This window comes from Pongo abelii, chromosome 8 (assembly GCF_028885655.2).
Source record: "Pongo abelii isolate AG06213 chromosome 8, NHGRI_mPonAbe1-v2.0_pri, whole genome shotgun sequence".
Lineage (NCBI taxonomy): Eukaryota > Metazoa > Chordata > Mammalia > Primates > Hominidae > Pongo > Pongo abelii.
In genome coordinates, this window is record NC_071993.2 from 126,327,604 (window position 1) to 126,350,016 (window position 22,413).

Here is a 22,413-nt window from a genome sequence, read left to right on the forward strand (position 1 = left end):
ATTTAAAGAATATGATTTGAGAAGTTAGGATATATCCATACCCGTATGAATCTACATACCACGAACAAGTTATCCATCGCTGCTGAAAGTTTACTCATGCCCCTTTATAATCCTGCCCTGTCATCCCTTCCTGTCCCCTGAACCCTAAGCAGCCACTGTTCTTGCTTTCTGTCGCTCTGGATTCGCTTGTGTTTTCTGGATTTGCTTGTATTTTCTGGATTTGTCTATAGATGGAATCATATAATAAGTACCCTTTCTCATGTGCCTTTACTTACTCAGCATGGGGATTTTGAGATTCATCTACACTGTTGGCGTATCAGTAATTCATTCCTTTTTCTTATTGAGTAGTAGCCCACTGTATCGATAGACCACAGTTTGTTTATCCACTCAACTGTTTACGCAGGTGGGTTGTTTCTAGTCTCTCTATGGACAGAGATTTCCTTTTCTCTTGAGTAAATACTTAGGAACAGCTGGATCATATGGTAGGTATAGGTTTAACTTTTCCAGAAGTTGACAACCTGTTTTCCAAAGTGGTTATTCTTTAGGACAAGGAATCGGTGTTTTTAGATAAGCTTCCCCAGTTCTCCCGTGGCCCCTCCCTTGCTGAGACGATCTAATGGCCCTGAGCGATGGCTCCTACGCTCCCGTCTCCACCTGTTCTCTCAGGGCTAGCTTGGCCTTGGCACCTCACCGCAGGCTGCCCCTCTGCTTGGGGTGCTGGACAAGCAGAAGGGGAACACTCAGGTTCTTTCTCTCCATAACTGCCTTCGGGAAGCCACGGCAGATGCGTTGACTCTCTGTAGGGCTGGCAAGCTGTGTGGCGAGTCCCTTATCCGATGTCGCTGTGTCCCACAGGGAGGTCTTAAAGAGGCAGCCGACTTTCGTGGCCTCCTTGTGAAAGCGTCGATGCCTCAGGGATCGTTTCTGGGCTGACTGCTGGTTTGACTTGGGCCCACTGAAGAGACAGCCTGGGATCGGATGTCCAGAAGAGACAGATGCGTGCACGTCTCTTTCCTCTCTCTCCTCTTTTCTTCTTAGCCCTTCCGCCTATCACCCATTCATTGCCCCCTCCTAGGTGCTGTATTCATTTGCTGGGGGCTTTAACAATGAGACGTTATTTTCTCCCAGTCTGGAGGCTGGAAGTCCAAGGCCTAGGTGCCAGCAAGGTTGGGGCCCCTGGAGCTTTCCCTCCTTGGCTAGCAGATGGCCGCCCTCTTGCTCTGAGCCCACATGGTCTTTCCTGTATGCACCTGCACCCCTGGTGTCTTTCTGTGTCCTGACCTCTTCTTTTTTTTTTTTTTTTTTGAGACGGAGTCTCGCTCTGTTGCCCAGGCTGGAGTGCAGTGGTGCAATCTTGGCTCACTGCAACCACCGACTCCTGGGTTCAAGCAATTCTCCCACCTCTGCCTCCCTAGTAGCTGGGATTACAGGCGCGTGCCACCATGCGAAGCTAATTTTTTGTATTTTTTTTAGTAGAGATGGGGTTTCACCGTGTTAGCCAGGATGGTCTCAATCTCCTGACCTTGTGATCCGCCCGCCTCGGCCTCCCAAAGTGCTGGGATTACAGGCGTGAGCCACTGCGCCTTGCCCCTGACCTCTTTTATAAAGATACCAGTCACACTGGGCTGGGGCCCAGCCTAATGAATGGCCTCATTTTTGCATGATCTCCTCTTTAAAGGCCTTATCCTCAAATTTCTCCAAATACAGTCATGTTCTGAGGTGCTGGGGGTTGGAACTTCAACACAGGAATTTGGGGGCATACAATTCTGCTTATCGCAGGTGGTGAGCCCTGAGTGCAGTGCTCATGATAGAAAGATGAGCTGGATAGTTCCTCCCCTTGTGCGGCTCAGCATCCTGTGGGAGAGAAGGTGGGAAGATCCAGTTTTCTGATGAAAGGAGATGGAAGGAGGAGGGCTCGGTGCTACTAGGGGGGTGGGAGTGGATGGTTAAGACCAACTTGACTCCAGTGACAGCAGCAAGGGCTCCTCATTCCTGTCGGTGGTCGGTGGTGTGTCCTTCAAAACGTGCCGTGGTTCTCAAGGAGTGAGTGGTGGTGGCCTGCACTCTGTGGCCGAGGCCAGCTCCAACGCTGCAGGGTGAGAAGAGCCACACAGCAGCGCTGATGTGCATGCCAGTAACTGCCTGGTGTTCTAGTGAGTGCTCTCCCTCGAGGAGCCTACTCCATTCTCTGGGGGAGCATGTGGAAAGTAGAGCAGCTTTGGGAAAGAGTGAAGTCTCTGTTGTGTCTCTGGAGAAGTTATTGCCTGGTTTGCACATGCTGGAGGGTGGGGTGGTGGTGGAGAAGGAGGGCGCATGATGCCTACGACCTGGCTGCACTGGCTGTTTTCATCCTTGAATTCCTGCCTCAGGAACCCTACAAACCCAGTGCCTAGAGTGTTGCACTGGGGCCAGAATGGGAAGAGCCCTGAATACAAGAGGCCTGTGGTATTGGGTCTTTACCTATAGGCATCAGGAAGTCCCCTGCTCTGTGCCCAGGGAGTTGGAGCCCTTAGTACCCTTATCTCTGGAGGCTTCTCCCTGACCGGGCAGAACAGCTGCAGGAAAGGGGGAAAGCAACTTAACAAAAATTGGTCCAGGGACAAATTATGCTTAGTAATGGATTATCCCAAACATGCTTTGTCTGAGTGTCATGAGGCCATTATGATAAAAAGTTAGTACCGTAACACACACGGAATCAATTCTCTGAGCCTGTGCACTGTCACACTTGTTGCCTCAAGCTCACAAATGGAGTTTTTCTTGTTGGTTTTGTTACCTGCAGGAATGTGAATGTCAGCTCTCCAACCAGCAAGGCCAGTGCCCACCCATCCATCCCTCTGCCATCCTCCATAGGTGGTTCTGATGGCTCTGGTCAGCTGTCATTCGTTCTCCTGTCTCTCAGCCTTTGTAGGATAGTTGATACCTGTTTTATTCTTTTATTGTTATTTTAGAGGTCTCAGGATGGAAATATATTGGTGTATAAGTACCTGTTCCAGTCCTTGTTTTCACTTCTCTTGGGACTATACCTAGAATTGGAGTTGCTAGATGCTATGGTAATTCCGTGTTTAATTTTTTGAGGCACTGCCAAATTATTTTTCTCCCAGAATGCTTTGGAGGCAATGACTTCCTGTTTTCTTCCTTCCTTCCTTCCTTCCTTCATTCCTTCCCTCCCTCCCTCCCTTTCTTTTTTTTTTTTTTTTTTTTTTGAGACGGAGTCTCACTCTGTCACCCAGGCTAGAGTGCAGTGGCCCAATCTCAGCTCACTGCAACCTCCGCCTCCCGGATTCAAGCAATTCTCCTTCCTCACCCTCCTGAGTAGCTGGGATTACAGGCGCGCGCCACCACGCCCAGCTATAGAGACGGGGTTTCATCATTTTAGTCAGGCTGGTCTCAGACTCCTGACCTCATGATCCACCTGCCTTGGCCTCCCAAAGTACTGGGATTATAGGCGTGAGCCACCACGCCCATCTGATTTCCCGTTTTCTACAGGGTAAAGCCTCAGGGCCGGCCCATTGCTTTCAGGACTTTTCTCACTCTGTCCCCAGCACAAGGATCTTCTCCATCTAGATGGATTTGCCACCATGTGCTGCCTCCATGCTTGGGCTGGGTCATTCTGCTCACATGGACAGCCCTTCACCTTCCTCTCAGGGACTCTGCACATGCTGCCTTCACTGCCTTCTTGGGAAAAAAATTGCCCCATCCCAGCTGCTCCCAAAGCAGTTCTTACGGGTCTGGCCAGGGACCCCCCCCAACCCTACTTTACTAACTACCCTGGGTTGGCAGTCTCTGCCCCGAGCTCTCCTGTTCCTCTCCGCTGCTCTTGAGCTCCCATTAGGTGTCGAGCACCCAGAAGTGGTGATGGCTCATTCATTTTGGCCATGTCTGTGCACGGCTCACCCCTGGTGCTTGTACGTGGATGCTTGTGACCACACAGCCTGTATTTGAGCCACTGTTCTGTAATCAGCCTCTCCTGTGGTGGCATCTTCTTCACAGGGAGGGATCTGGCCGACCTCGGGTCTTAGCACGGCTGAGCCTTTGAAGCTGGCAGGTTGCCCTGGGTTCCCGGGGTGGTGGTTGGCCGCCTCTTCTCTTGGGCCCCTGCCCATTTGGAAGCATGCCCTTGGGCACTGCCATCCCCGAGCCAGGCCATCAGGTCATCCGATCCCCTGAGGTGGCTGAGAAGCTGGCTGAATGTCCCTGCTGTGAACTAGTGATGGAGAACCAGACTGCTACTTAGCTTTGTGGATGGATTCGGTAAAGACTAAATCTCTTATTTCTAAGACGTGATCTCATTGCAAGGACAACAGCCTGAGTGGCCTGTCACCCAAGCAGAAATCCTGGAGTCATCTGTTGAGCCTGTCCTGTTTCTCATTACCATTGGTGACCTCCCTCCTGGGCATCTGTCCCTTGCCCTCCCCTCCTTGGTCCACGTCTCTTGCTCTGCTGGCCACTGTCGCTTTCTGTGTGATCTCCTCATGCCAATGTGCTCTGCTGTGATTTGCCTTTTCACACAGCACCTCTTCCTTGAGTTCGGACCCAAGCTGCACTGTCCAAACCATTGACTTCACTTGCTCCTCCCCCACTCACATTTTGGGGCCCTAAATTACTTTAGTGCCCTGAGTGAGCACTGGGCTGTCTCTTTCACAGTCTTGATTTGCACAAACCTTTCCCTGAGCCTGGACCATTCTCCCAGCTCTTTACCAGGCCAGTTCCTCCTGGAGCTCCAGACTGCAGCAGAGCTATCTCTTGCTGGGCTGGGAGACATTTCTCTGGCCCCAGTGCTGCTGTTCCCACTGCTAGTTCTCCCCCTTTCCTTGGCAGCCCATCTCACCAGGCTGTCTTGTAACAGTCTGTTTTCCTTGTCAGTCTCCCTCACCAGCCTGATGTGTCTGCACTGCTGTGTCCTCAGCTCCTAGACCAGGGTCGGGTTCTGGCTGGGGCAGGAGAGGTGTGTGCTGCCGCCCTAGATGGGCTCATGGGCAGATGGACCATCGAGCAGATGGACCAAGGCCCCCTGTGGGTCCAGGTTTCTCCCCTGGAGCCTGAAGGGTTGGCCCCAGTGGTCTGTGACAGCTTTCTGCTTTGGTGGTCAGCAGCTGGGCACAGAACTACCTGGAGTGGAGGTGAGATCCCAGGAGTTGTCAGGAGAGTCCAGGGTTGGTGGGGGCCCCAGAGGCTTCAGGGAGGCTTCTAGAAGCTCTTGAGCGCTTTCTCCTGCTCAACATGAATGTCTGGTCTTAAAGGTGAGGCCTTGTGAGAAAGCAGGACTAGGTGAAGCCAGAGGAGTGACAGTCGCCCAGTTGATGCTGTGGGGTTCTCCAGGCTGCTGGCCCGTCCAGTCCCTCCTCTAGGCCCCGAGTTACTGTGTCACTGGTGCCTGGTCCTGCTGCAGAGTTGGGGCACATCTCAGGGCCTTTCAGAGCTGACAAGGGGCCTGGCCTGCTTTCAGTTTTTTGGTTTTGTTTTGAGGCTTCCAGTTCATTAAAAAATTTAAAATGCCACAAGAAAGCTATAAATATTAGTATTATGGTATTTTAAACTGGTAACCTTTGTCAGGATGGTGTTTTTTTTTTTTTTTAAACAAAAATAACATAGCAATATAATTAGTCTAGTCACAAGGTAATGCTAGGATTTATAGGAAATATTAATTCATAGTGTGCTCAGTCTGGGTGGACCTGTGATGGGACAGGAGTGTCCTCCAGCCCTGCAGCTCGGCATGGTCACATTTGGAGATGAGATGAAGTATTTGACCTTGAGGCTTCTGTGACAATGAATCCACACCCCATTCCCACCTCGTCCCCTAACCTGCACCCCTCCAAGCCCTGCAAGTCCTTCTTCTAGGCTGGGAAATGAGGACATAGGAGTGAGGCCGTGGGGAAGGAGTGAGACATACACATTCCTGAGGCCTTGAGTTCTAGGCTTCAGGAACGCCCATGCCTGGGCTCTGTATTCCCTGGCCAGTGCTGACGGTGTCTCTGGCAAAAATGCAAGTACCCTTGGAGGCTAGGCCTTGGGGTGGAGCTAGCTCAGACACCTGCCCTCTGGGAACCTTGCCATCTTCTGCTTTCTAATGCTGATGGCTTCCCTGAGATCCCAGAGTCATCAAGGGTCACCCTGCGGATGGGACCATGAGCCCCACTCCCCAAAGTGTGGCTTGCTCAAGGCCTCATAGGTAGTAGCAAAGCTGAGACGTGAGCCTGGCCCTTCAAGGCCTGAACTGGGGATAACTCTGGCAAGAGAATGTTTCAAGGTTCATCTTTGTGTCCCCAGAGCCTGGCATGTCATAGGGAGATAGAAAATATCTGTTGAATGAGCAAGAGCAGCCAACATGGATCGAGAGCCAGGAACTGTGACAACTGCACATCTGTCTGATCTCATTGACTCCTCCCCAGCTCTGGGCAGTGTACTTCGGTGCTTGGATCCCCTGTGGGCAGATGAGGAGGAAGCCGGGTACAGGTAGGAAATGAAACCTGCCCAACATCAAACAACCAGTCAAGGAAGCTGAGGTTTGGACCCAGATGGTGTATGTCAGAGCCACTGTCTAGGCCAGCGCTGTCCAGTGGAAATAAACGTGAGCCTCTTATGAAGTAGAAAAAAATTCTAGTAGTCACCTTTAGAAAAGTAAAAGAGGAACAACTGATATTATTTTAATAATATATTTAATCCAGTATCTGCAAATGGTTATCATTTTAGTATATCATTAATATAAAAATCCTTTTCTTTTTTGTAGAAATGTTGCCTGGGCTGGTCTCAAACAGTTCTCTTATCTTGACCTCCCAAAGTGCTGGGATTACAAATGTGAGCCACTGAGCCTGGCTGTTTAATCCGATATGTACAAATGATCATTTTAGTACATCATCAATACGAAAATTATTAACGAGATATTTTACGTTCCTTTTTCTGTGCTAAGCAGTTACAATCCAGTTTATCTTACCTCAGAGCACCTCTGAACTCCCACCAGCCACATCTCAAGTGCTCCGCAGCTTCTGTTTCCAGGGGCTTTGGCACAGAACAGGCTGCTGTGGCCTCTCAGTCGTCAGTGGGTGAATATTGGGAGTTGTTAGCCATTTGGAGGTGTGGGAAGCATGAGGAGGTGATGAAAGGGCCTAACAGACAGAGGTAGAGGGTCAGGCCTGAGCCTGTGTACTGGGCTGCCAGTGGCACCACGGGTCTCTCCCAAGTGTGACTGCTGGGTGCAAGGCTGCCGTCTTGGCAAAGGGATGTCTCACTGGGGCCTCGCGTGGAAATGGAGGGGAGGCCCTGGGCAGGGCTGTGCAGAGCACAGACATCCGAGCTCCCCGTCCTGGGCTGCCCGGAGGACTTGCCAGTCTGCGTGGGGATCTGGCTCTGAGCTCTGTTGCTTTTGGCCAAGGGCTGTTGCAACACTCCCGGAGCCCAGAACAGGTACGATGTGTTCCTCACGAAAGGTTATGAGGTTTCAGACATAACAGAGGTTCTGAGGATGCAAAGAGAGGAGATCTCAGGGCTCATATCTAGAGTGAAGTCATCAGACCCATACATCATGGGGTCACATTGGCTGGCATCTCTAAGGGCACCTCAGGCTGGGGACAACCAGTACTAGGGGCGACAAGGACAGACTTTGGTGGAGGTAGGGGGAGCACTAAGGGACTCGTGTTTTCTCAAATGGGTCTCTAATGAAAGAGGTTGAAGAAACTGTCACTTAAAGCATTTCCTGGGTTGGTCCTGAGTACAGTGGGAGGGTGGGTGGTAAGAAGAAACCTCCCTGGGCCAGGCTCCCCAAGGCTCGATTCCTGGGTTGGGGGCAGAGATTGGAGGAATCTGTGGCCAGCCCTGGCCCAGACAGTTTCTGAAAAAGCAAATCAGGGTTTGTAACAGTTAAGTCTGTCCCAGGGAAGTGTTCCATTGCACCTTGATTTATGCCACTGGAAACATTTTATACTGAGGACTGTCCATTGGCCAAACAAGCCTTGGGGCCAAAGGCCCAGCAGGGAAGATGGTTGCTGTGTGAACCATCAGCTCTACTCCGCTTGTGGGGACCATGGGTGCAGTTCTTAAAAGCCCGCGCTGTGTGATGTAGAAATGGGGCAGTGACACGGTAAAAGGAGCGGTGGCAGGCAAAAACTTGTAACAACAACAGTAAAACCTGTTTTATAAAAGCCATATCCATGGAGGTGGGAATTGGGGAGCGGGGAGCTGCTGAGTGCTGGGGCCGGGAGCCGCTGAGTGCTGGGGCTGGGACCTGGCCAGAGTAGGGAGGGATGAAGGACCCCTGTGATCAAGGTCAAGTCCTCACCTCATGACTTCCTGGCAGAACGTCCTTGGGCAAGTCTCAGCTTCCCTGTCTGCAAAATGGGGCTCATAACCCCTCCTTTCCTTGCAAGCTTATATTAGATGCTGCATGTGGAAAGTACAGAGCAAAGTACCCCACAAATCCAGGGGGTTATTCTTTCTATTAGCCCCACTGTGAATGTTTTACTTTCATTTTCATTAACCCCACTGTGAATGTTTTACTTTCGTTTTTATGTATTCTGTAGCCTTTAGGTGTCATGTTATTTTATCAGGATTTTAAAAACTTTTCATTATGAAACGTTTCAAATGTACTCAAAAAATAGAGAGGATAGTGTAATGAACACCCTGTACCCTGCAGCCACCACCACAACTCTTAACTATTTCATCAGGGCAATTTGAGCTCACTGTTATAGTAATACCTTTCATTAATTGAGTTCCCAAAGTGCTTTAAGTCCTTTCAAGTAAAATCTTCACTGCACAAGTTGCCGCAAAATCTGCCCCCTTGTTTGGGAAAAAGAGTGTTTTTGTATGTTAGGTTTTTTGGACTCATTCGCGCCACAGTCTGTGATTGGATCTTTCAGTACCATCTAATTGTTGGTTGTACTATATAGAGACAGTCACACGTGGGGGTCTGGAGGGCCCCAGGGCCTCCCTCAGCCTTCCTTAAGCTACCAGGGCAAGTTCAATTCTCTCAGGAGTTTGGGGGCCTCTGTTGACTCTGCTTTTCAATTTGCTATAATTTGAAGGGAAAAGGTTGTTCTGGAGTGGCTGACAGGAATAATAAAGGGCTGAGAAGTTTGTTGTCTCCGGTCAGCCCGCCTCCCCTGTTGCAGCCCGCCACGCAGGCACCCCTTGGAAGTGGTCACTTTGGGGCTGGTCACCCATTCCCTTGCCTGGATGCAGAGGTTTTGGTGGAAAAGGTGGGGAGGTGAGGGGTCAGGGGGTGAAGGCTGTTTGTTTTTATCTGTTTGGGTTCAAAGTCTCAGTGTGTATAACAAGCTTGCTGGTAAAATTCTTTTTCTTGTCCGTAAGATGGCGTTGGTGATGGCTCTGGGCAGTTGTGAGGATGAAATGTAAGGTCCAGGAGATGTCCTGTCTGTCTTGTTCACTAATGTGTCCCCCTGTGTCTAGAACAGTGTTGGCACAGAGCACGTGCTCAATAAATTCACACTGAAGAATAGGAGGGAAGGGAGGGAGGAAAGAAGGAAGAAAGGAAGGGAGGGCGGGAGAGAGGAAGGGAGAGAAGGAAGGAAGAATAGAGAAGGAAGGGAGGGAGGAAAGGAAGGAAGTGGGGGAAGGAGAGAAGAAGGGAGGGAGAGAAGAGGCAGGGAGGGAAGAAAAGGATGGGAGAGAGGGAGGGAAGGAAGGAAAGAAGGAAGGGAGGAAAGAAGGGAGAAGATAAGGAGAAAGGGAAGGAAGAAAAAAGGGAAGAGAGGAAGGGAGTGAAAAGCTACATCTGCCCATCCGTTATTAACAATTCATCACAAGTCTTTCATTTCAGGATAAGGAAATGTCATTAGGCCCTCAGGGAAAAAAATGCCTGTTTTCACTCTGGGCTTAGAATTCTTTTCTTTTCTTTTTTTTCTTGTAGAAATTATATGTCCATCTCTGGGGCTTAACTCAACTGACACCTCACCTCTTAAATTGTTTTGGCCTTCCTCTGGCAAAGTCCAGCCCCCCATCCACTCCCACACTACCGTCCACACCTCACAAAGCACAGAGAGGAGGATGGCTATGACTGCGCCGTATCCAACGCCGGGGCTATGCGGTCATGGGATGTGTGTGCAAGGCTGGCACGGTCATCTCCCCCATACCATAGAGGACGCTGAGGCTCTCAGGTGAAGCGAGTCGCCCAGGTAGACACAGCCAGGAAACAGGCTTAGGTCCAAACAGCTTGTCTGATCCCAAAGCCCTGCTCATTCGCCGTCCTCCCTGCTGGCCCTGGGTTCATCCTAACCCTTTGCTTTTGGTTCCCCCTCTCTGGGCTGGATGGTCCTCACAGGTAGGAACGGCTTGTGCCTGTGTCCTCTGCTCTTAGGGTTAGCCCAGAGCGGGGAGGCCATGGGTGTGCAGTAATCAAACTGGGCACACCCTCTGGGGCTGCGCCTCATGTTAGAGACGGTGGTGTGGGCTCTGTTCCCCTTCCCACCCTTTCTGCCTGCAGAGCCTCCCTGGAGTTTATGAGCCCTGATGGAGGTGGGGAAGGCCATGGCTTACCCTCGACACACATCAGTACCCAGCAGGAGTGGCAGAAGGTCTGTGGACAGGGCATTGGGGGTGCAGGGGGAGGAGAAAGTGGAGGGGCTCCAAGCACCCGAACATAAGCTCCATGCCAGCCAGGACCTTGTCTGTCTTGCTTGTTGTAGTTCTAGTGTCTGGTTCAGGGTCTAGCAAATAGTAGGTGCTTAATAAGTAGGCATCGACTGGATGGGTGGCCTCCGAGCCCTGCTTCCCTGTTTCCCCAAGCTTTATTGTGGGTTCTTTAGCTATTGCTGAGATGCAGATAGGCCAAGCTGAGGGACCATCCGGTGTCTGTGACCCTGCCCTGGAGTGGACCACATCTCTGCTGCACCTCACTGTGTCACTGCTGTAGCGACATGGTGGGCTCCTGGCTGGCTGGAACGTGACCCCACACCCTGCCTGTGGTTGGACAAGCATCCCTCAGCATGGACTGGCTTGGGTGTGTGTGGGGAGTGGGGGTGGTTGATTCCCAGGGCAGCAGGCCGGCTGCTCTTCCTGCTCCCTGCCCCTCCTCACCCAGCCAGCCTCAGCCACTCCATTCCTGGATGCCCATGTCCCAGTGGCGGCCGGCTGGTCATCTGGAGGGGAATGCGGAACATGGTGTCTGAGCTACTAACCTCCCACCTTGGGTGTGCCCTTGAACTTTTCTTTAAGCAAGGCTTTCCAACCCCCAGCAGCACTCACGTCACATTCCCAGAGAGCCTGCACAAGAGGGCTGAGTCTGTTTATTTTTCAGGATTTCAAAAAACATGCCTTTTCCCCCTCTGACCTTAAGCAAAACTTTTTTTTTCCCTCCAACACTTGTATTTTTAACTTCATGAGAAAATATGGTAAAAGGGAGCAGATTTTATTTTCAGAAACTGTGATTTTTCAAGATTTTTTTTATTTAAAAAAGAAAGGCTTTGGGGGATGGGGAGAATAAAGATTTTTGTTTTGTTTTGTTTTGTTTCGTTTTGGGTGCTAAGGGGCCCCAGAGCCACTTGTCTGTGGCCCCTGCTCAAACTCCTCCAGAGATTCTGGCATGTTGAGGCTGCAGCTCTTTTGGTTATTGTGATCAAGGATTTCTGGGCACCTTTCCCTCTCCTTTTGAGGACTTAGGACTGGACCAGCTAAGGGCTGTAAACAAGCATTTCCCTCCCTTGGCAGGAAGTGCTTAATGTCTTTGCTTTTGGGAACCGGTGTTCTGGGCAGGCTGGGAGGCCGCGCCTGACCTGCCTGTGGCTGTCTTCCCACGGTGGGGGTCGGAAGGTGGTGGCTGCCATGTGCATGTCACAGATCCTCACTTCCAGCTGGTGGATGTAGGATCTGAGGCCCAGAGAGGGTTGGTGACTTGGCCGTAGTCACACAGCCACCTGGATAGAGATGAGTGGTGAGTGGTGAACCCGGAGGAACATGGCTTCTTGCCTCCTTGGTCTTTATGCACGTGCCTCCCCCTTCCCAAGTCTCTCCTGGCCCAGCAGTGGTTTGCTGAAGGCTGTTTTATTTTAGGCACCGGCTGAGCTACTTCTGACCTTGTTGGGGTAGCCTAGGTGTGGTTCTTTGGTTTTTCAGTTTGTATAACCATGTTCTTTGTTCAGCTCCTATCAGGGTTAGGGAGGTTAAACACCTATGTGTCAGGATATGCCTGACACACTCTATTTAAAACTCACACTGTTTTAAATGTATGCTATTTAAAACTTCATGGTCAGCTGTACTTACCGGCAGAGTACAGAACTAGGAAAGCTGGTGGCTACTTGCAAGGAGCAGCTGCTTAGTAGTGGAGGTTGAGTAATAAGGACCTCAGTTGCTGAACAGCTCTTGGAAGAATATCTGTTCCCGGCTGGGCGTGATGGCTCAAGCCTGTAATCCCAGCACTTTGGGAGGCCAAGGCATGTGGATTGCCTGAGCTCAGGAATTTGAGACTACCCTGGGTAACATGGTGAAACCCTGTCTCTACTAAAAATACAAGATTAGCCAGGCATGGTGGCGGGTGCCTGTAGTCCCGGTGACTCGAGAGGCTGAGGCAGGAGAATCGCTTGAACCTGAGAGGCAGAGGTTACAATGAGCTGAGATCATGCCGCTGCATTCCAGCCTGAGTGACAGAGCGAGACTCCGTCTCAAAAAAAAAAAAAAAATCTGTCCCCTTCTCCCTATGGCTGTCACCTCTAACCTCTACGGCTGTTATTCTGGTTCAGTCTCATTTCTTCTCTCGGACTTTTGCAATAGCCCCTAAAATGCTGTCCTCCTGGTTTTGCTGACATCGTGATGATTTTAAAGCTGCATCTGACCGTTTCCCTTTCACAAAGTGGTTCCAACTTCTGCCTCTAGAAGGCAGGCACTGTCTTCCCTTCCCAGGCACCCCGCAATCCAGCCATTCCCAAGGACTCACACAGCCCTTGGAAACCTTTCTGCTTAGAATGTTGTCCTGTCCTCTTCTGCTTGGTGGCCACCTACTTGTCCTTCCGAGTCCCTCTAAGACATCCCACCTCCGGGGAGTCTTCTAGATTCCTTGGCCTGGGTTTCCCCTTCTGTGTGTAGCCTTCTGCTCACATAGGTCCTGCAACAGCCCTGTGTTGAGACATAATCATCTCTTCCTTGTTTGTCTCATCTTCTGGGCTGGGCTTCTCTAAGGAGGGGCTGCTATCCATCCTTGTGTTCCTGGCAGCAAAGCCACTGCCTGTCCAAGTCAGAGACAGGAGCATGATTATTCAGTGAATGAGCCCATGATAGAGTGAGGAGGATTGTGGGAGAACAGGAGGGTCAGACAGATTGTTCTGTAGTGGTGGCTTTGCAGAGGGGCAAGACTTCTGCAAGTCAGTCCTTGAGGGATGCGGACATTAGATTGGTAGGTGAATTTGGGATGGGGGATGTGCTAGAGGCCCCGGAGCCAGCCGCAGGGTATGGGGTGATCTGGCTGGTTGTACATTTTTCTCCATGATCTTCATGTTTCATGTGGACTGATCCCTTCTACTTTCTGAAAGCTGCCATTGGAGGTGAAGCAGGGCTCCTTTGGGTTTGCAGTATCACCAGTTTGGCATGAGACGCAGTGAAGCTACACCCAGCTAGACCCATTTAGCTACACCCAGGGTTGGGCGTTCAGCCTGGCATCCTTGGAAAAACAGGTCTGGGTGCAGGATCCCTGTGGCCACTGGCAGGATCCTTTGTTCAGTCTGGAGCTGGGTGTGACAGTGTGACCATGGCTGCCTCGGGCGCTGGTGGGTGCAGAGCTGCTTCCTGGAGCCAGGAAGGAACTGCCGCTGCCGCCTCCTCCTCCTCCTCTTCCTCCTCCTCCTCTTCCTCCTCCTCCTCTTCCTCCTCCTCCTCTTCCTCCTCCTCCTCATCTTCCTCCTCCTCTTCCTCCTCCTCCTCTTCCTCCTCCTCCTCTTTCTTTTCTTCCTCCTCCTCCTCTTCCTCCTCATCCTCCTCCTTCTTCTCTTCTTCCTCCTCATCCTCTTCCTCATCCTCCTCCTTATCCTCATCCTCCTCCTTCTTCTCTTCCTCCTCATCCTGCTCCTTATCCTCATTCTCCTCTTTATCCTCATTCTCTTCCTTCTTCTCCTTTTCCTCCTCATCCTCCTCCTCTTTCTTCTGCCCATCTTCTTCCTCCTCCTCCTCCTCCTCCTTCTCTTCCTCCTTCTCCTCCTCTTCCTCCTTCTCCTCCTTTTCCTCCTCCTCCTCCTTTTCCTCCTTCTCCTCTTCCTCCTTCTCCTCTTCCTCCTTCTTCTCCTCCTCTTCCTCCTTCTCCTCCTCTTCCTCCTCCTCCTCTTCTTCCTCCTTCTCCTCATCTTCCTCCTTCTCCTCCTCTTCCTCCTCCTCCTCTTCCTCCTTCTCGTCCTCTTCCTCCTCCTCCTCCTCTTCCTCCTCCTCCTCCTCTTCCTCCTCCTCCTCCTCTTCCTCCTTCTCCTCCTCTTCCTCCTCCTTCTCTTCTTCCTCCTTCTCCTCATCTTCCTCCTTCTCCTCCTCTTCCTCCTCCTCCTCTTCTTCCTCCTTCTCCTCATCTTCCTCCTTCTCCTCCTCTTCCTCCTCCTCCTCCTACTCCTCCTCTTCCTCCTTCTCCTCCTCTTCCTCCTTCTCCTCCTATTCCTCCTTCTCCGCCTCTTCCTCCTCCTTCTCCTCCTCTTCCTCCTCCTTCTCTTCTTCCTCCTTCTCCTCATCTTCCTCCTTCTCCTCCTCTTCCTCCTCCTCCTCTTCTTCCTCCTTCTCCTCCTCTTCCTCCTTCTCCTCCTCTTCCTCCTCCTCCTCCTACTCCTCCTCTTCCTCCTTCTCCTCCTCTTCCTCCTTCTCCTCCTATTCCTCCTTCTCCGCCTCTTCCTCCTCCTTCTCCTCCTCTTCCTCCTCCTTCTCCTCCTCTTCCTCCTTCTCCTCTTCCTCCTTCTCTTCCTCTTCCTCCTTCTCCTCCTCTTCCTCCTTCTCCTCCTCTTCCTCCTTCTCCTCCTCTTCCTCCTTCTCCTCCTCTTCCTCCTCCTTCTCTTCCTCTTCCTCCTTCTCCTCCTCTTCCTCCTTCTCCTCCTCTTCCTCCTCCTCCTCCTCTTCCTCCTTCTCCTCCTCTTCCTCCTTCTCCTCCTCTTCCTCCTTCTTCTCCTCGTCCTCCTTTCCTCCTCTTCCTTCACAAACACATGGTGCCTCGGCTTCACAGGGATAGCCCCCATGTTCATCTGCTCATTGCTTCTGGGTTGCTGCCTTGGGCAGGTGGCTATTTTGGGGTCTTTCAGATAATTAAAAAAAACCCAATACCCTAAACCTCCCCAAACCTAATTCTTACCCTCAGGGCCTAAGTACATTTGAAATTGCACACAAACTTAAGGTTGCCGTGTGCTAGATGGGACGGGGTGAGGGGCAAGGCTCTCCAATCATAGTTGTTCCTGGGTGTCTGTGAGGGATTGGTTCCAGGACCTCCTGAGGATACCAAAATCTGCAGATGCACAAGTCCCTGATAGAAAATGGTGTCATATTTGCATATAACCTATACACACCCTCTGGTATATTTTAACTCATCTCTAGATATAATGTAAATGCTATGTAAATAGTTGCTATACTGTATTGTTTAGGGAATAATGGCAAGAGAAAAAGTCCATACATATTCAGTACAGATACAGTTTTTTTTTTTTTTTTCTGAATGTTTTCAATCCATGGTTGATTAAATCCACGAATGCAGAGCCCGTGGATATGGGAGGCCAACTGCGTGTTGACTTTATGTTTTACAAAGCATCCTCTAATCATTGAATACTGGGAAACTTTGAGCTCTGGGCCAGGCACTGCACTCAGCATTTGGTGGCTTCATCTCCTGTCATACTCTGGAGCCATATGAACAAGAATTTTCCCATCTTATAAACAAAGGAGCTAAGACCTGAAGAAGTTATGTATAAGCTGTTGTTTAAGGTTATGCAGCCAGGAAGTAGCTTCCTCTCTCCTTTTAATCTTACCCCACTCTTGTGAAACAGGTGGAGGACATATTTTTATCTCTCATTTAACAGACAAGAGACTTGAGGTGGCTGGATGCCGTGGCTCACACCTGTAATCCCAGCACTTTGGGAGGCTGAGGTGGGCAGATCACTTGAGGTCAGGAGTTTGAGACCAGCCTGGGCAACATGGTGAAACCCCATCTCTACTAAAAATACAAAAATTAGCCAGGCATGGTGGTGCACACCTGTAGTCCCAGCTGCTTGGGAGGCTGAGGCAGGAGAATTGCTTGAACCCAGGAGGCGGAGGTTACAGTGAGCCAAGATCGTGCCACTGCACTCTAGCCTGGCAGACAGAGCGAGACTCTGCCTCAAAAACAAAAACAAAAAAACATTAAAACAAACAAAAAAACAAGAGAGACTTGAGGCCTGGAGAGTCACACAGAGGTGCATCCAGCCTGCACCCAGGCTCCTGATTGCCGATCCAGGGTGCTTTTCTCTGGCGACGCCCAGTCTGTTTCATTAGCTAACAGATGCTAAGCTCTACCATGGGATAGTTGTAAAACCTTGAATGCAAAGCTTGAATACAATTGAAGAGCAGAGATGGGGTATACAGCAAGCACTCTGTGTATTAAGTGATTGTTGTTCCTCGTCCATCTTTTGACCTCCCAGTGCACAGCCATGGGTCTGTCACTTTGGTGACCTTTGGCCATGGGCATTGGGAGGATAGTTTATGTTGACTGCAGATTGCCAGGCACCAAGTGTCAGGCAAATTGGCTTCTTTGTACATTCCTCCTTCCGGATAGACCTTGGGCCCCCTCGTCACTGCCCAGGAGATTTGCTGGGAATCTAGGAGGGAGTGGATGATGGCCTGGATGCCTGGGCAGTGCCGCCTCTGCCCAGAGGCAGCAGTCAGTGCCAGGATAGGGCTGGGTGGGTGCTGCCATCGCCTCGGGGTGGTACCCGAGTCTGGAGTAGGAACAATACTCTATTGTTACGTTAAACCTGAAATAGACGCCTTCAGATGGAGGGGGCGAGTATGAATCTATTATGGTCTAATAATGACAAGAGCACTCTGTGTCTTTTCAGATGCTTGACAATCACCTGCTAATCCCGGGGGTCTGGGAGCTGAGCATTTTCAACCTCCACCCCCACCTCTGCTTTGTGGAGTTGGGGAAAAACAGAGACCCAGGAGCTGTGAAATGAGGGAGGCTCAGCTTCTCCACTTGCTTTCATGGTGTGAGGAGACGCATGTGTATTTATTTATTTGCCTCTGACCCCTCCTGCAGGGAGGAAAGGGTACCTGGATCTGGGTGAGAGGCATGTGTGATGGTGAGAACATTTCACAGACCCAAGTTCAAATCTCTGCTCTGCCACTTGAGCATATTTCAGAACCTGTCCTAGTCTCAATTTCTTGGTAAGGTGAGACTATACCCATAAGGTCCATAAGGCCTGATCCAACCCAGCAGGTGCTCTTGGAGGTGAGGACCACATCTCGGTTGGTTAGACATGTCCCCCCAGCCCTCTGCCAGGACCTGGGAGTTGGGATGAGGGGCTGGGTTGCAGGGAAATGTTGAATCCCAAAAGTGGATTTCCCAGGCAGGCACTGTCCTGACCCAAACCTGCCGCCAGCCACCTGTCAAGCTGGACCTCTGGGCTTTTCTCTCCAAACGCTCTTGTTCTCAGGAAAGGGCCAAGATTCACCCTAGGGCACAAGGTAAGTAGGAATCAGGTGTGGGCCCAGTGGTCAGGAGATTTGGGTCTAGACTCTGTGTGGCCAGGGTCATTGCTCAGGCTCGCAGGGCTAAGGAGGAGGGAGGCAGGGGGACACATATAATTTCTAGAACTTCTGAGGTTCTAGGACAGGGGCCAGCAAACTGTGACCCTTAGGCCAGTACTATTTTTACAAATAAAGTTCTTCAGTTCTTTTGGAACAGAGCCATGCCTATTTTTTACATATTGCCTATGGCTGTTTTGCTCTCCAATGGCAGAACAGGGTAGTCTTGACAGAGACCATGTGGTCTGCTAAGACAAAGCCTCTTTATAGAAAAAGTCTGGGCCGGGCATGGTGGCTGGCTGGGCGCGGTGGCTCAGGCCTGTAATCCCAGCACTTTGGGAGGCTGAGGTGGGTGGATCGTGAGGTCAGGAGATCGAGACCATCCTGGCTAACATGGTGAAACCCTGTCTCTACTAAAAATACAAAAAATTAGCCGGGCATGGTGGCATGCACCTGTAGTCCCAGCTACTCAGGAGGCTGAGGCAGGAGAATCGCTTGAACCTGGGAGGCGGAGGTTGCAGTGAGCCGAGATCGCACCACCGCACTCCAGCCTGGGTGACAGAGCAAGACTCAGTCTCAAAAAAAAAAAAAAAAAGTCTGCCAGTCCCTCCATCAGATCACAGGCATCTTAAGGGCAGAGAACATATCCTGTTTGTGGGGCCCTAGACTCAACACTGGGCAGGACACAGTTGACACTCAATAGATATTAGCTGAATAAATAAGTGGAAAACCCATCAGGTATTGCTGGTGGGAATGTAAACTAGTACAGCCACTATGGAAAACGGTGTGGAGGTTCATTAAAGAAGTAAAAGTAGAACTACCATTTCATCCAGCAATCCCACTCCTGGGTATCTACCCAGAGGAAAATAAGTCATTATATGAAAAAGATACTTGCACACGTATGTTTATAGCAGCAAAATCATGGAACCATCCCAAATGCCTGTCAATCAATGAGTAGATAAAGAAACTATGAGATATATATATATATGATGGAATACTACTCAGCCATAAAAAGGAATGAATTAATGGCATTTGCAGCGACCTGGTTGAGATTGGAGACTATTACTCTAAGTGAAGTAACTCAGGAATGGGAAACCAAACATTGTATGTTCTCACTGATATGTGGGAGCTAAGATGTGAGGACACAAAGGCATAAGAATGATATGATGGACTTTGGGGACTTGTGGGGAAGGGTGGGGAGTGGTGAGGGATAAAATACTAAGGTGCAGTGTACACTGCTTGGGTGATGGGTGCACCAAAATCTCACAAATCACCACTAAAGAACTTACTCATACCACCTGTACCCCAATAACTTATGGGAAAAGTATTTTAAAAATAATAAAAAAAGAAAACCCATCAGGATGATTTGGGCTTCAAGAAATAAGGCTTGATTACAAATGGTTTAAACAATAACAAATGTTTATCATCCCACATTATAAGAAGTCTGGAGCTAGGTGGCCCCAGGACCAGCTTGGCAGCTCAGCAGTGCCATCAAGGACCCAGGCTCTTCTTATTTTTCTCCACCAGCATCCTCGACATATTGGCTTGGTTCTCAGGTTTGTCCCTTCATGTCACAAAATGGCTGTGACAGTTCCAGGCATCACATCTAGTCCCATTTAGATGTTCAGCTGAAGAAGGTACTTTTTCTCTTCTTGTCTCTCTGAGGAAAAGAACCTTTCCTAAAGCTCCCCAGCAGACACCCTCCATCAGTTCTACTAGCCAGAACCAGATCACATAGCAAATGCCCTAACTGCCAAGTAGGCTGGACAAGTGAATATTTGGCTTTTTCTGACTCTGTAGTTGAGGTGGACTCTGTCCACAGGAGTAAAGGGAGAGGAACCACTGGCTGGTGAACAGGCACTGTTCAACGTCTGCCACAAAGTTCTGCTGCAGATGGAAGAAGAGGTGTTTAGTTGTGGCTGGGGAGGGCAGGCAGGGGTGGCAGAAAAGGTTTCTTGGAGGAGGTCCTGGAACAACTGGTCAAAGTGAAGGCTGCTGTAGAGGATGTCATGGTGCATCATTAATTCTGGTTGCTGGTAGGAAATGGTTCCCATGGCTGACAGACTCTGATGAGTGTCTCTCATGGCTTTGGCGTATTATGGAGTTTTTCCTCCTAAAATCAGTTTTGCGGCCCTCATAGAACAACCCTTGAGGGGGATTGTATATATAATCTTTATTTTCTAGACGAGTCAATTAAAGCTGCCAGAAGTGAGGTGACTTGTCCACAAGCAGCATGTTCTGTGGAAAGAGCCTAAGACTGACTGAGTCCAAGCGCAGGGCCCCATGCCAGTGCTCCTGTGCAGAAAGACATACTGGTCACCCTGTGGACAGCCACCTGACCTGTGAGAACTTGGATTCTGTCCTGGTATCTGGTGGCCACAGCTGAAGCTGGCAGCTCCCCTCGCACCAAGATAGGAGCCTTCTGGGAGCTGGCCAGCCAGGAGAGCAGCCTCAGTGAGGAGCTTCCAAAGGGATTTGGTGTCATTAAGGGCTCCCTCCTTCAGGACACTGCATGGAGACTGGAGGAAGGAGTCGGGAGTTGTATGGGCCCAGACTCTGTCATGGCTTGGAAACAGAAGCTACCTGGGAGATCTCATTCTTTCTTGGGTGTAAATTCAAAGTCATGGCGAGAAAATGAAATGTGATGAAGCTGTAGTATTGGCCTAGAATGGGACCTGGCATTTAGAAAGTTTGGCGAATGTTAGTGCAGTTGTTCCCATTATCACTATCACCGTCATCGTCATCACCACCTCTGTTGTATAGGAGCCCTGACAGCCTGCAGAGGGGTGAAGAGTCTGGCCTCCCCACTGTACAGAGATTTGACGTCTGTCTCTCATCCTCCACCAGGCTGCTCTGGCAAAGGACTTTGCTATGGTTTGAATGTCCCTGCCAATACTCAGTTAAAATGTGATTGCCATTGTGATGATACTATGAAGTAGAACTGGTTAAGAGGTGATCAGGCCATGAGAGCCCTGCCATTATGAATGGATTAATGTCAACTCAGGAGTGGGTTTGTTATGACAAGAATAGGTTGTTATAACAACCTACTCTTGTTTGACCCCCTCTTGCTCTCTTGCTCTTGCCCCCTCTTGCCCTTCTGCCTTCCACCATAGAGTGATGTAGCGTGAAGGCCCTTGCAAGATGCTGAAGTCATGCTCTTGGACTTCCCAGCCTCCAGAACCACGAACCAAATAAACTTCTGTTGTTTATAAATTACCCAGTCTCAGGTATTCCATTATAGCAACACAAAACAGACTAAGCAGACTTCTGGGTTGAACTCAATGGAAACTTCTTGTTCTAACCTTATGATCTCTGAGCAGCATTTGAAATTGACTCACTGTCTTTGCTTGAAATTCACTTATTGCTGGGGCTCAGGACCCTACCCTCACTGGGACCTCACTTTGTCTTTCTAGCTGTGTTTCTCCCTGAAATATTGACAGCCCAGGGCTCAGGCCTCAGCATTCTGCGGGAAGTGCCTCTACTCAGAGTTAACATTTATTGAGCACTTACTGCATGCATGTGCTATGCTCAGCACTGTACATATCTTGTTTAAGCCTCATAATGCAGCTGAGGTCAGTACTATTTGGTCATTTATTCATTCATTCACCAAGATTTTTGGGCTCCTACTATATACAAGGCACAATTCCAGGTGCCGAATAAGGCAGATGTGTTCCCGCTTCTGGGGGGCTGACACCTAGTGGGAATTATTCAGGTTAACAGGAAACAAGAGTGGAGACCTGACGCTTCTTACCCAGTAACAGCCCTAGTGGGCAGAGGAGCCAACTCCAGCGCTGTGCTCTTGAATGCTTTGTTTCTGGTCCCACCGATGGCCATGAATCCCTCACCTCCAGTGCACATAACTCTCTCTTGATGTCATTGACTCTGCCGGCGTGTTCTCGGCATCTCAAACTTAGCATTTTCGATAGGTTTTATTGCTAGTGTTGTTTTTGTTCTCTCTGAATGTGCTCTTCCTTTTCACCCTGCGTCCACAAATGGCCTGGGAGCCTGTCTCAACACCCCCTCCCTTAATCTCCAAATCCTGTTATCAAGAGTGGTCAGATCAGCTTCTTCAGTGCGCCCCCAAGACCCCATTCTTACTCTTCCTGCATGGTTCCAGCCCTGCACTTCCTGTACACCCTTCCTTCTTTTCATGCTCTGGCATGTTCAGCTTTGCTTTCTCTTCACTGAGCCTTTGCACGTGCTGTTCCCTCTGCCGGGAATTCCATTTACCCCCAGCCACATCCCCCACCCCTGGCCAACTTCAGCCTTTGCTCAAACACTGCCTGCCATAGGGCCTCCCTGACTCTCCCTGCAGACTTCCCCCATGCTCCCTGCGGTGTGCACATTCAACCCTCCTTGAGTCACACTTCTTATTAAAGTAAAGGCTGGCACATCCACTTCCCACCACCCTGGGAGATGGGGACCGGGCCCTGTCTCCTCTTTCATCTTCAGTGCCAAGAATAGCAGGTATTCATTGACCAGCAGAATGAATAAATGAATATTGGAGTAGGTTTCTGACAGAGGTCTAGGAGGCTTGAAATTATCTTTCGGCCTGGCACAGTGGCTCACGTCTGTAATGCAAGCACTTTGGGAGGCCGAGGCGGGTGGATCACCTGAGGTCAGGAGATTGAGACCAGCCTGGCCAACATGGCAAAACCCCGTCTCTACTAAAAATGCAAAAAATTAGCCGAGTGGGGTGGCGGGCACCTGTAATTCCAGGTTGAGGCAGGAGAATCACTTAAACCTGGG

The 22,413-nt window shown here is 50.2% G+C and overlaps 1 protein-coding gene across 6 annotated transcripts in view; it reads left to right on the top strand.

Annotated features, from left to right (window-relative positions):
* The window catches only part of GRK5 (G protein-coupled receptor kinase 5), a 251,111-nt gene that overhangs the window by 69,304 nt on the left and 159,394 nt on the right, over positions 1–22,413 (top strand). The window contains 1 exon segment of one of the 6 annotated variants that reach the window (NM_001131388.1): positions 7,314–7,401. The exons of the other annotated variants lie outside the window; for them this stretch is intronic. The gene's annotated coding sequence lies outside the window, so the exon portion shown is untranslated. 6 annotated transcript variants of the gene reach the window in all.